The sequence below is a fragment of the Vombatus ursinus genome, unplaced genomic scaffold (assembly GCF_900497805.2).
Source record: "Vombatus ursinus unplaced genomic scaffold, bare-nosed wombat genome assembly UNPS02014822.1, whole genome shotgun sequence".
Classification (NCBI taxonomy): Eukaryota; Metazoa; Chordata; class Mammalia; order Diprotodontia; family Vombatidae; genus Vombatus; species Vombatus ursinus.
The window spans coordinates 8,453,645-8,468,241 of record NW_020954600.1 but is presented as its reverse complement, the minus strand read 5'-3'; positions in this window follow the sequence as shown (position 1 = coordinate 8,468,241).

The following is a 14,597-nucleotide window of genomic DNA, read 5'->3' as shown; positions in this document are numbered from 1 at the left end:
AGACATTCATTCAGAGTACAGGTGGCTAAAGTGTGCTATTTGCCAGCATCTAATTCACATATGATTGATATAAAGAAATTGAGGCTGATATCTGGAAAACCCTGACAGAATTATTTGGTGACTATGAGATAACTATACTGACTAGCTGAGGCTTGGCTAGCAGAAATATGGAACTTGTCTGATTTATCATGAGACAGATGTGAATCATTTCATAAAGCAACTCTATTTTGAATCAGTATGGTTGTAAAGACCATATGTTAAAGTAGATAAAGAGCAAAACTTAGAGCAGGGTCTATGAAAAATCCTTAGAACTGGGGTTATGATCGTGGTCTAGATAGATCTGGAAACAGACATTAGAGATTTCATGGCTACCTGATCCTCACAAAAGCAAATTAGAAGAACAAGACTTTGAACTATAACCTGTTACTTGAAAAAACAGTTTGGAGGAAGAACAGGTTTGCTTTTCTTTTCCATGCACTGCCATTAATTGATCAAGAAGTAGAAATTATTTGCCCAGGCAAGGGGGCAGACCTGGAAAAGTTCTCAATATCCCAACCTTAGGTTTTATTGCTTCTACTGAAAGTATTTAAGACTGCTTCAGCAGTCTAGGGGAAAAAAAAAAGTCACCAGTGGATAAGGGACCCAGGTCAACAAAAAAATTGGAAAGGCCAAGAAGTGGAACAGTCCTGCCTTGTAATAAATCGTTTTAAAGATTGCCACTTAATGGAACTTCAAGGCCCTCAATCCAGTGTTTTGAGTTACCCAAGACATCTAGGTCCCTTACTCATGGGCCTCCAGGCAGATATTATAAGTTTGTGGTCACTATCCCTTAAGGACACAGTGTACATTGTTGGAAAAGTATGTCTCAAGAATATTAAGTCAAAATCATTCTTGCTTTTCTTTCTGTTTACTAAATGAGTTAATGGTACAATCTCAGCTGATTTGATACATAAAAAAAGCTTACTGAAGGAAAGTTAGGACCTACAGTGTATTCTCTACCTGATTATCCCCTAGGATCTGGGAGAATGAGGTGTAGTAGTGTGATTATCCCTTTTGGGACTCAAGGACCTGCCAAGTGCTATAGGTGGGCAGGTAGCCCAGAGTGAACCAAGTACTCACAGGGGTGGGGAGTCTTTGGCCTGGAGGCCACATGTGGTCTTCTAGGTCCTTGGGTGCAGCCTTTTGACTGAGTTCAAGTTTTACAGAACAAATCCTTTTATTAAGGAGATTTGTTCCATGAAGTTTGGATTCAGTCAGAGGGCCGCACTTGAGGACCTAGAGGGCCACATGTGGCCTCGAGGCTGAAGGTTCCCTATCCCTGCTCTAGAAATTTGGTATTTGGCACTTGTTTAGGAAAAGGAAACTACACTGGTCTTGATTTAGGTCAGGAAGGAATGTATGAACATATCTGTTAAGTATGATAATTCCCTAAGTATCTTTTGAAGGAGTTAACTAGATGGTTACCAGGATAACAAAATGTATTTGATAATGAAGCTTTCAAATATCCAATTGGAAGGAAAAGAAGAGATAAACTCTGAAGTCGAATTGAAAAGTCTAAAATATTAAGTTATCTAGCTTTGGAACTTTGTGACTTAACTTGGATTTAGGGAATAGCTTCTGGGTCTCACACTGAATTTCATTCTATTTTTTTTTTAATTTTCATATTGGAATTGTAACATATGCTATTCACTGTGTAGTAAATAATGTTTTGCATTACATTTGGCAAGCAGAGGTTCTTAATTGGCATACACTAGCCCTACATTAAGGGAATTGCCCCCAATGGACACAAAATGGATATATGCAAAACAATTTGGTTTTTGTTTGCCTTTGGTGATCTAACAATAACAGCTATAACATTTAAATAACTATATATATATACATATATATATTATTTTAAGGAGTCACTGTAGAAGTATATTTCAATTCAGTATGGTTTGGTTAAGTACCTACTATGTGAAAGGAATTGAGCTAAATACTGGGCTTAAAAACCAAAAATTAAAAACAAAATCAAAAGATAAAAATTAAATAGTCCCTGCTCTCAAAGAGGTTATATTCTTCTGGAGGGATGGAGCAGTATGTACACAGGCTAGCAAATGGAAAATACATACAAAGACTAAATACAAGGATTGCTTTCAGGATAGATGAGGGAACACTAATAATTAAAAGGTCTCCTATGGGAAGTGGAACCTGGTCTATGTTTTGAAAGAAGTCAAGCTCAAAATTCAATGAAAATTTTCTCATTAGAGCTGACTTTTACCCACAATCACCTCCAGCACCATTAACAACCACAAATGAAAAAAAATGATTTAGACATAGCAAAGGAAGGAGGGACAGAGAGAGAAAGATACAAAGAGGTGGGTAAAGGCAAGATTAGAACTTTATAGATACAGACCTCAAATTGATCTGAGAGGACTTTGAGACCAATATTCTCATTTTATAAATAAGAAAAATGAGTTCAGAGAGGAAAAGTGATTGTCCAAAGTCATGGAGAAGGTCAAGGTGAGAGTAGGATTCAAACTTTGTTCTAGTGACTCCAAGTTCAGCACACTATCCGCTGTTCTGAGACAGAGGAAGGGAATAAGGGAAAGAAAGAGAAGAAAAGATGGACAAAGGGAGGCAGAGAAAAAAGAGACACAGAGAATGAGTCTACTTAAATAACATTAGTAATGCTCAGTGACAGCTAAATTCAACTATGGGAAATTGGCATACCATCATTGATTTATTTCTTTCGAGAAACTGAAAATTGATTAGCTCATTTAAATGTCCATCAGGTTAGTGAAGCAGAAATTTTAGTTCCATTAGATTTCTTTTCTCTCTCTAAATATTTGATTTTTAATTGAGTCACCAATAGAGGACGTTTATTTCTAACACTAAAATCATTATTGCTGTTGGAACAATTGTCTTGAAATACATTCTGCTAAAAGATAGTGGTGAGAAGGAGAATGGATCTTCAGAGGGTGCCTTTAAATATTCAATGAATACACAGAAAGAGCACAGGGGACTTCTGACAATGTCTACCTGAGAAAAGCAAACAGATTAACTTTACAACACCTAAACCAACAGAAACCTAAGAATCTCAGGCCAAAGAAGAATTAAGAAATCCAAAGAGAATCTATGTTAAATGGCTTTTCCATCCCAGAACTGCACACAAACACAGAGCTAGCCAGAAGCCCACTGGCAATAGGAAGTGGAGCCATCAACAAAGCACCAGGGCAGACAAACAATCTGACAGCCTCTCAGTATTGCCCGGAGATGAACCAGAGATACAACGTGGAGTGGTGCAGATCAGTGTCTGATGAGCAGTGCTTAAAGTGGGACATCCTAGAGCAATCGCTGTATTCTCTCTTCTCTACCCCCCTCCTCTTCCCCCCGTCTCTCTTTCTCTCTCTCCTCTCCCCCCTCTTTCTCAACACACACACACACACACACACACACACACATACACACACACACACACACACACACCACTGCAATCATCCAGAAAGAATGAGTTCATGTATCAAAGAACCATAGAACCACAGTCAGGACCACTCACAAGATAGGATAGCATCTATTCCCAAAACCAGAATAGAGATAGACTTACAACCAAAAATAACTGTGAATATAAATATACGAGCAAAAATAAACCTTCAGTAAAATAGAGGACTTCCAAGCATGTCTTTTGAAAAAGAAACTAGAGCTGAGTAGGAATTTAGAAATGCAAACACGAGAGTAAAAATAATCCTAGAAAGGGTAATTTATTTCAATAATTGCAAGGGGCTGTAGGGTGATGCTGTGTTAACATTCTCATAGAAAGAGAGAAATCAAATATTCCTTAAAAACTTACATGTTTTAGAAGGGCTTTGAGGGAGTTAAATGAGAACAAAAGAGGAATAGAGGGATGGATTGGTTTGATTCTGAGGGTTTTAAGAGAGGAAAAAGAAAGGATGATAGAAGGAATATGTTAGTGTAGGAAGAGGGAAGAAGGGTTGGAGCTTGCCATATGTTATAATTGGGATAAATGAGGAATATCTAAATGAGGAGGAAAGGATAGGAAGAACAAACATCAGGGGAAACTTATTGTGAAACAGATAAAATAATTTATAAATTCATAATTTATAAAGACAAAATAAATGTGTTTATAAACAGATTTTGTTATAGAAATGCATAAAAATGGACAGTATGCAAATAAATGTAGGGAGAGGGCAGGTTAAGAGGCAAGATAATACTGGAGAGGGAGTAGTTATAATCATAACTTGGGAGAGGAAGGACTAAAAAGGAAAAGAACAGAACAAGATGTGAAATTGAAGGGGGTGCCCATCAATTGGAGCATGACTAAACAAATTGTGGTGTATTGATATGGTATTGTTCTTACTGTTATTATTTGAGACTAGACCTCCCTAACTCAGCCAGGACTGAAGCTCACTGGCCACTTGAGATTTAGATCCCACTATTAATTGAAATAGGAGCTCAGATTTATTTTAATTCTGTCCAGGGCTACTTTGCCCATCAGAGAGCCCAGTAGCACCCTTCCCTCTGTCTCAGGAACTCAGCATATCGATTCTGGATTTATTGTTGACTTAGCCCACTGTAGTTAGGTCCTGAGCTCAAGCAATTGACCATCTTCATCCTCTCTGGTACCAGGGATTGCAAACACAATGCCTAAACCTTAAGAAGTTATGAAAGAAAGGGTTTTTAGAGAATTCTGGAAAGTATGAACTGATGCAGGATAAAGTGAGTAGAACAGAGAGTAGAAATGAGCAGAACTTATACATGGGAAAGAAGATGAAGACAAAACAAGAATAAACAACTCTTAAAGACTCCAAGTAATGACCAGCCATATCTCCAGAGAACCTGAGTGTGGTGAAGCATGCTACCTCATGTCTTGACAGAGAGAGATGAGGCACTCAAGGGGCATGATGAGATGGGGATTTTTTTTTAACATGACAACTATATGGATTTCTTTTGACTATGTTTATTTGGTACATGTGTCTTGTGGTTCTTTGTTTTTGTTTTTCCTTCTTCTAGTTAAGAGGGAGTGGTAGAGAGGACAATTTAGAATTAATCATGACAAAAAATAAACATCCTTTTTTAACACAGAGTACAAGAGGAATTTCAGGAGGAAATATAAAAAAAGACTGTTTTGAAAGTAATCAATGGAAAGTGTTGTATACTTTTTTTTAAAGCAAATATTATTCATGGATACCCAGTTTCCTCTCTATTTTTATTATGTTTTATGTTGTATATGAAATCATTTTTGTTAATTTCAGAATAAAAAATAAAATTATTAAATTTTAAAGAGGAAAAGCATGGAAAGGTTGATGGTTGAGCTTGAGTTAAGATTAAGAGTAATCTTGTTAGTAGTGAGATGTTTGTAGATAAATATATTCCTGGGTACATCAGAAGATAAAATTGTCATGGCTACCTTCCCTAAATCACCAAATATTAAAGAAATCATTAGTTCTTCAATTTGGGGAGACAAAAGTGAAACAAGGACATTAGAATTAGAGCCCACACCTAGTAATTTAAATAAGGTAACTATAGGACAGACAAAAATTGCACTATACTCCAAAGGTTGTAAATTTATGGAAATCCTTACTCCAATAGACTCTGTTAACATCAGATATAAATAAAACCAGGAGTGGTTTAACTCAGTTATAAGTTTTGGTACCTGGGACAAATGGTATGAATCAGTGCTCAGAGAAAACAGCATTGAATTACTCTTAAATCAAGATACTTGGCATTAGAAGAATCTATTAATATTTATTAACTGCTTTATGCACTTGGTGATATGCTAAGTGTTAGGTAAATAAAGAGCCAAAAATAAACAATCTCTGCCCTCAAGGAGCTTAATTGCACAATTAAAAAAAAAAGTATTTCAAAATTTTGTGCCCTTTAAATCATGGTGCCTTTTTTTAGGCCCCTATCCTAGTTAGAGTTCTGATGGTAGATCCTTAATAGATTAATAAAGAATTAAGAATGTTTGATATATGTATATATATGTGTATATATATACATATACATACATGTATATCTGTATATACACATATACATAGATACATAGATACATGTATATGCATGTGTGCATATACATGCATGTGTCTACGTGCATATATACCTGCATGTATGCATATACTCACTATATATATGTGTGTGTGTGTATGTATATATAAAGTAAGATATATAAATATAGATAGATAGATAGATATCTTACTTTATTCTTACAACAACTCTAGAAGTTAGATGCTATTCTTAACCTCATTTAACAAGTGGGAAAACTGAGGCATCCAAAGATTAAATGACTTGTCTAGGATTACACATGTAGTAAGTGTCTGAGGCTGGTTTTGAACTTAGATGCTCATGACTCCAGGTTCAATGGTCTATCTAATGGACTATATATTGCCTATCTATCAAATCTCCCTGTTAGACACAGATATTTGAAGGGATGTATGATGTCAGGCCAAAGGTAAGGTTTTGAGTGAAGGTGTCACTTATTTGGTTCATATTAGTCTGAGTGTTGTCTTTCATAGTCCGCCTAGTCTAAAATGGTGGGATCAGGTAATCATACATAGTGTTTACAGTATCTGAATAAAATGTAGGAAAAAATATAAATTTAGAAGATTGAGTTCAGAGATTCCCATAGCATCAAACATAATTCCTTGCATATAACAGTGGCCAAATAATCATTCATGGGATCATGATTTTTTTTTTTTTGCTGGAAGGATTCCTAGCTCCACGTCCTTCTACTAGAGTTGAGAAAACCAGGGAGAAAGGAGGGCATATGACTTCCTCAAGGTCATACAAGTAGTAAATAGCAAAAAATAAGAGAGATCAAGTCCATGCCTTCAGTCTTATCCATTGCTTTTACCACCAGATCAATGGTTCTTAAGCTGGGGTCCATGAACAATTTTTAAAACATTTTGAGGGGGCGGAGCCAAGATGGCAGAGGGAAAGCAGTGACTTGCTAGAGCTCTCCCCCAAACCCCTCCAAATACCTATAAAAATGACTCTAAACAAATTCTAAAGCAGCAGAACCCACAAAAAAAAAAACAGAGTAAAACAAATTTCCAGCCCAAGACAACCTGCATGGCTGATCAGAAAGGTATATTGCGCTGGGCTGGGAGAGGAGCACAATTCAGCATGGGCACACAGGCTGCAGCAACCCTGAAGCAGGCCTCAGAGGACTGAATTGCAGGCAGCTGTGGCAGTTTCCAGACTTCTCAACCCACAAATGCCAAAGACACCTTAGAAGGTCAGTGGGAAAAGTCTGTTACTGTGGTGAGGGAAGAAGCTAGGTCTCAGCTGCAAGTCCAGAGCATGCCCTTGGGGCAGTGGCTGCCTCCTGAGCTTCCAGCCCACAGACTGAGGGGGAATCGAGTGGCTGATCAGAGGGGGATTGCAAGGATCTCTTTGCCAGGGCTGAGGCAGAAATCTCTTGCTTTGCCCATGCTTGGATCTGAGTCACAGTTCGGAGGGGCAGTCCCGGGGCAAGGAGGAGTGCTGGCGTGGTGAAGCTTGTTGTGGTGGTGGAGAGGAAACTCCTCGCCCCTTATCATAGCACCTTGGAAGAACTGACACTTTTCAGGTCCCTAGAAGTATCTCTGAAAACAGCTGTACAAACCCCTGAAGCTTGGGACAGTACATTCTCCACATTGGAAACAGACTCTTACCTTAACAAAGAGTTTAAAACTCAAGTAATTGGTTGGGATCATGAGCAAGCAGCGCAAAAAGAGTCAGACTATATTATCTTACTTTGGTGACAAAGAAGATCAAAACATACAACCAGAAGAAGAAAACAAAATCAAAGCTCCTACATCCAAAACTTCTAAGAAAAATATGAATCAGTCCCAGGCCTTGGAAGTACACAAAAGGGATTTTGAGAAGCAAGTAAGAGAAGTAGAGGAAAAACTGGGAAGAGAAATGAGAGTGATGCAAGAAAATCCTGAAAAGCAAGTTAACAGCTTGCTAAAGGAGACCCAAAAAATACTGAAGAAAATAACACCTTAAACAATAGCTTAACCCAAATGGCAAAAGAGGTCCAAAAAACCAATGAGGAGAAGAATGACCTAAAGAGCAAAATTGGTCAAATGGAAAAGGAAGTCCAAAAGATTACTGAAGAAAATACTTCCTTAAAAATTAGAATAGAGCAATTGGAAGCTAGTGACTTTATGAGAAATCAAGACACTGTAAAACAAATCCTAACGAATAAAAAATTAGAAAACAATGTGAAATATCTCATTAGAAAAACAACTGACCTGGAAAATAGATCCAGGAGAGAGAACTTAAAAATTATTATACTATCTGAAAGCCATGATCAAAAAAAGAGCCTGGACATCATGTTTCAAGAAATTATCAAGGAAAACTGCCCTGATATTTTAGAACCAAAGGGCAAAATAGAAATTGAAAGAATCCACTGATCTCCTCCTGAAAGAGATCCCCAAAGGAAAACTCCTAGGAATATTATAGCCAAATTCCAGAGCTCCCAGGTCAAGGAGAAAATATTACAAGCAACCAGAAAGAAACAATTCAAGTATTGTGGAAACACAATCAGGATAACACAAGATTTAGCTGCTTCTACATTAAGGGACCGCAGGGCATGGAATATAATATTCCGGAGGGCAAAGGACATAGGATTACAACCAAGAATCACTTACCCAGCAAAATTGAGTATAATTCTTCAGGGGAAAAAATGGTCATTCAGTGAAATAGAGGACTTTCAAGGATTCTTGATGAAAAGACCAGAGCTGAATAGAAAATTTGACTTTCAAATACAAGACTCAAGTGGAAAATGAAGAAGTAAACAGTAAAGAGAAATCGTAAGAGACTTATTAAGGTTGAACTGTTTACATTCCTTCATGGAAAGATGATATTTGTAACTCATGAGACCTTTGTCAGTATTAGGGTAGTTGGAGGGAAAAAAATTATATGTATGTATATAGATAGATAGATAGATAGATAGATAGATAGAGGGAGCAGGGTGAGTTGAAGATGAAAGGGTCATATCTGGAGAATAAAATTAAGGGGTGAGAGATGATTATACTAGTAGAAGGAGAAAGGGAAAGGTAGAATGGGGTAAATATTCTCACAAAAAAACAAAAAAGAAAAGGCTCTTACAGTGGAGAGTAAACAGGGGAAGGTGAGAGGGAATGAGTGAATCTTATTCTCATAGGATTTGACTTAAGGAGGGAATAACATACACACTCAATTTGGTATGGAAATCTGTCTTACCCTACAGGAAAATAGGAGGGGAAGGGGACAAGAGAGTAGGGGGATGATAGAGAGGAGGGCAGATTGTGGAAGGGGGTAATCAGAAGCAAATACTTCTGACAAGGGACAGGGTCAAAAGAAAGAATAGAATAAATGGGGGGGTGGGATAGGATTAAGGGAAATAGAGTTAGTTTTTCACGGCATGTCTACTATGGAAGTGTTTTGCATAACTGCACGTGTATAGCTTGCCTTTTCAATGAAGGTGGGTGGGGAGGGAGGAAGGGAGAAAATTTGGAACCCAAAGTTTTAAAAACACATGTTTAAAAAAAATGTTTTCACATGCAACTGGGAAATAAGAAATATAGGAAATGGGGTACAGAAATCCAATCCATTCTATAGGAAAATAGAAAGGGAAGGGGGGAGAGATAGCAGGGAAGGCAGACTAGGGGAAGGGGTATTCAAAATGCATGCCATCTTGGGGTTGGGGGAGGGGCAAAATGGGGTGAAAATTTGGAACTCAAAATCTTGTGAAAGTAAATGTTGAAAACTAAAAATAAAAAAAGAAAGAAAAAAAGAAAGAAAAAAAATTTTGATAACTGTGTATCAATATAATTATATTCCTTTGAAATCTTTGGTATTTTATTTTACACATTTAAAAACATTATTCTGAAAATGGATCTATAGCTTTCACTAGATTTCCAAAGCTTTCCATGATATAAAACATTTTAAGAACACCTGTACTAGACAAAAAAAAAAATAACATGATCAGAATGATACCTAGAGGTTATCTAATCCAATCATTTTGCTTAAGCACATCCCCTACAACTGACATAACAAATGATAATCCAATTTTTCCTTAAAAGCTACCATTCATCTCTTTATGATAATTGATACTGAGGGAATTACATACCTTACAAACAAAGGTAGCAAAGCGAAAATGTTATACGTATTACAACGCAACAAAAATATATTTAATAAAGGGCTGTTGATGAAGTGACTAAAATTAATTAGAGACTAAATCATTTAATGCTAAAGTATGGTTTGACCAAAGAACAGATCAGAGAAAAAATAATTTCATTAAAAGTAATTACAACAATGAGACAACATGCCAAAAATTTTGGAATATACCCAAATCAATTGTTAGGGGGAAATTTATATCCCTACAAACTTTCATCAACAAAAGAGAAAGAGAATGATGAATTGGGAATGCAAACCAAAAAAAAAAAAAAAAAAGAAACCAAAAATTTAAAAACCTCAATTTAAATACCAAATTAGAAATCCTGAATATAAAAGAAGAGATTAGCAAAATCAAATGAAAAACCCTTAAATAGTAAATATAAGTAGAAGTATTTAAAAAAAATCAATAAGCCATTTGTCAATGACTATAGAAAGAAAGACAAAAACCAAATTACTAGCATCAAAAATGAAAAAAAAAATAAGGTGAACCAACCAACAAAAAAGAAATTAAAGAAATTATTAAGGATCTAGTTCAGCAAATTATATGCCAATAAAACTGACAGTCAAAATGAAAGAGATGAATATTTACAAAAATAGAAAATGTTCAGATTAATAGAAGAAATAGAAGACATAAACCAATTTGGATGGAAAATGAACAAATCACACATAAACTCCCAAAGTGGTAAAAACAGAACATGTGGATTTATAAGTGAAATATGTCAAATATTTTCATTTTATTGATGAGGCAATTGATACCCAGAGTGGTTAAGTCCAAGGCCATATAAGTAGGCAGCATCACAGGCAGGATTTGAGCCAGGTTCTCTAACTCTAGGTTCAATGCTCTTTCCCCATACCATGTTAGAATGAAATGATAACCATAACATGATAGAATTATAAATTTCAAGCTGCATAAAACTAAAAATCTAAGAGGAAGGAGAATACCATTTAAATCAATTTAATAATTTGTTAAGCACATACTATGTGTCAAATGCTGGAGATATGAAGCACTAGAGATAGAAAGACAAAAATACAACCTTCCCTCACCTCGATAAGCCGGCATTACATTCTAAGGGAAACAGCATTTTCATGGGTTTGAACCAAATGAACCCTAATCCATGGTGGTGGAAAGAATGCTCACAATTGCTGGAATTGGGAATGGTGGAATTGTTCCACCATTTCCATACAGTTTTCATTTTTGTTGTTGTTGTTGTTGTTTTTTACTAGGAGTTTAAGGATATAGAAAGTCTTTATCTCAGACGATGTATAACTTCAACCTGGTGATATCAGAATAAATGAAAATTACCTAAGATTTAAAGCATGGCTAAATTGCTATTGGTGGGATTTAGGAAGAGGGTTATTTTTAAAAAGAATACAAATGTTAAAGATAGGTAGACAGACAGACAGACAGACAGACAGACAGACAGACAGACAGACAGATAGATAGATAGATAGATAGATAGATAGATAGATAGAAAGAAGTGGGACAAATTCAATCTACTTGTTAAACTGATTTAATTTCAGTCAATTTGGAAGTAGAAGAGATAACAGTTTGGTGTCTCCCAGATATTCAAAACTAGAGTATATTTCCTTTCACGAATTAGAGTCTGTTAGGAGTTACAATTTCTTCTGATTAAAAAAGACAACAATTTCTAGAAGCACACTGTGGAAGGCACATTTTTGCTGACAAAGTTTAACATCATTTAAATGATCCAGTTGATTTTATTATGGAGGATGATGCTGTCGTTGTCTGACATGTCAGGGTACCACACCCACCATCCCATCCCCTACCCCCCACCCCAGTAAACCAGCACATCAGGCTGCTAGCTGCTCCCTATCATTCAGCATTCCAATGTCTAAAACTACCTATAAACTAATCTCCAGTGATTATAAAAGAGAATAATTAGTGCTTTCCAAATGTGTCATATGACCTGAAATCATACTGCTTTTAGGGCTGAAAAGCTGTGTTTAATAAAAGTATTTCCATAGGAAAGCTTCATGTGTGGTCCCAGCTGCTAAGTCTGCCAGTGGATCATACCCATTATGACTATAAAGTAGTAGGACTTATGTTCAAGTCCATTTAATAGAAAGCAATTCCCCTATTTTGTAATCAGAGTCTACTCGTTTAGATGGAGTAAACTGGTGCCTGTAGAAAGGGACCACTCTGTTGCTTTCCTCCCTATCCTCTCTGTTATTTCTAGATGTAATGAGTCATTAGGATGAAATTTTTCCTATTCCCTCTTTGTCCTCAGGACATCTTTGGCCGTTGTACCCTTAAAGATGTGTCTGCCTCCAATTCCACTCTACTGTTTGTTTTAATGCAGGGGTCCTTATCCTGTGATATGTAGATAGAACTACGAACTTATGTGTACAGAAAATGCATTCTCATTTTCACAAACCCCAGAACAAAATTTAGCATTCCCTTCAATTATTTAAAACCTTATCCTGAGAAGAGTCCTTAGGCTTCCTCAGACTGCCAAAGAGGTCCATGAAACAATGACGAAAGTCTAAAAACCTTTGTTCTAAGAAAACCAAGTATCAGATGAATATTTCAACCAATCAATCGACAAACAAATCAACATAGGTACTTTATTAAGTACTTCCTATATATTAGACCTTTTGCTAGGTTCTATGGATACAAAGACAAAAACGAAATGTTTCCTGTCCTCGAAAAATGTACATTCTGCATAGAGAACAGCACATGTGCACTTAAGGAAGGAAAGAAGGAAGGAAGATAAAAAGAAAGGAAGGAAGGAAGGAAGGAAGGAAGGAAGGAAAGAAAGAAAGAAAGAAAGAAAGAAAGAAAGAAAGAAAGAAAGAAAAAAAGAAAGAAAGAAAGAAAAAAAGAAAGAGAAAGGAAGGGTAAGGAAGGAAGGAGGAAAGGAGGAAAGGAAGGAAATGTAAATAAAAGATGATAAATGATAGATGAGAGATTAAAATAAAGAAATCTAGATTCTAACACAGGAAGACAACATAAAGGGGAGCAGGAAAAGAGGGGAGTGTACCATGGTAAGGATAAGGCAACTGGGAAGCTGGATAAGAGGCACAGAATTCAGAAGTATGAGAGAAGTCAGTAGTGATCTGGGTTAGGAATTCACCAATCTAGAAAGTAGCTCTCAGGGTAAAGGTTTCTCCAGGACATAAAATGGTGAGTGGTATAGGGTGGTTGATGAGAAGACCAGGTTCTTTATTCTTAGGAAGTTTATCCTGATATCAAACCTAAATTCATGCCTATAATTCACACCTACTAATTATTCCCTCTAAAACCAAGTTGGACAAATCTAATGCCTCTTCCATATAAATGGCTCTCCAGTACTTGAAGGGAGCTATCATCTGTCTCCTGACATTTCTTTTCCTTGTGTCTACAGTATAAAGACCAGCCAGTCTAAGGGTAAATTGGCTCATTAGTAGGATGCCGAATGCTGCCAATGAGTAATTTTTTCCGCCAGGTCAGGGCAATTCATGAAGCCCTCAAATTTCACCTTTTCCAGGAATACTTTCTTATGCCCTCTTCCTCCATCACTAGTGCCTTTTCTTGAGATTATCTCCCATTTACCCTGGAAATGTATGTATGCGTGTACATGCATACATACATATACATATTTATGTCTCCTTGTTTGTTCTTCCCTATTAAAACACCAGCTCCTTTAGGGCAGCACCTGCTTTCTGTTTTTATTTTTGTTTTACTTTCTTTACTTTACTTTCTTTTTGTCCTCAGCACTCAACACAATGCCTGGCACATAGTAATCACTTAATACATGTTTGTTGACAGATTGCTGATAAGCTAAGGAAAAGCTGTGATCAGTATTTATGAAGGGTGTGGCCATTTCAATGAAATCATCAATCTTTTGAAATATAAACATAGTGCCTTACATTACTTGTTCTTATTAAATTAATGTATTAGCCATTTTCTGAAAAATGTAACAGGCAATTCTGTCCCTGTCAATAATCCTGTGCCAGGAATCAGTGATGGACAGATTCTGTTTCTAACTTCTCATGTGATTTTGGGAAAATTCCCTGACATACGTAAATTGATTGATTTCTTTAAAATGAGGAGCAAAAAAATCAACCATGCAATCTTCCTCTGTAGGTTATTCTGAGGATAGAATTCTTACAAAGCACTTTGATGTACCAGGAGGTTGGCTTAAGAAATAAAAAGGAAGGAAGAAAGGAAGAAAGGAAGAAAGGAAGGAAGAAAGGAAGAAAGGAAGGAAAAAAGGAAGAAAGGAAGAAAGAAAGAAAGGAAGCAAAGAAGGAAGGAAGGAAGGAAGAAAGAAAGGAAGAAAAGAAGGAAGGAAGGAAGGAAGGAAGGAAGGAAGGAAGGAAGGAAGGAAGGAAGGAAGGAAGGAAGGAAGGAAGGAAGAAAGAGAGAGAGAGAGAGAGAGAGAGAAAGAAAGAAAGAAAGAAAGAAAGAAAGAAAGAAAGAAAGAAAGAAAGAAAGAAAGAAAGAAAGAAAG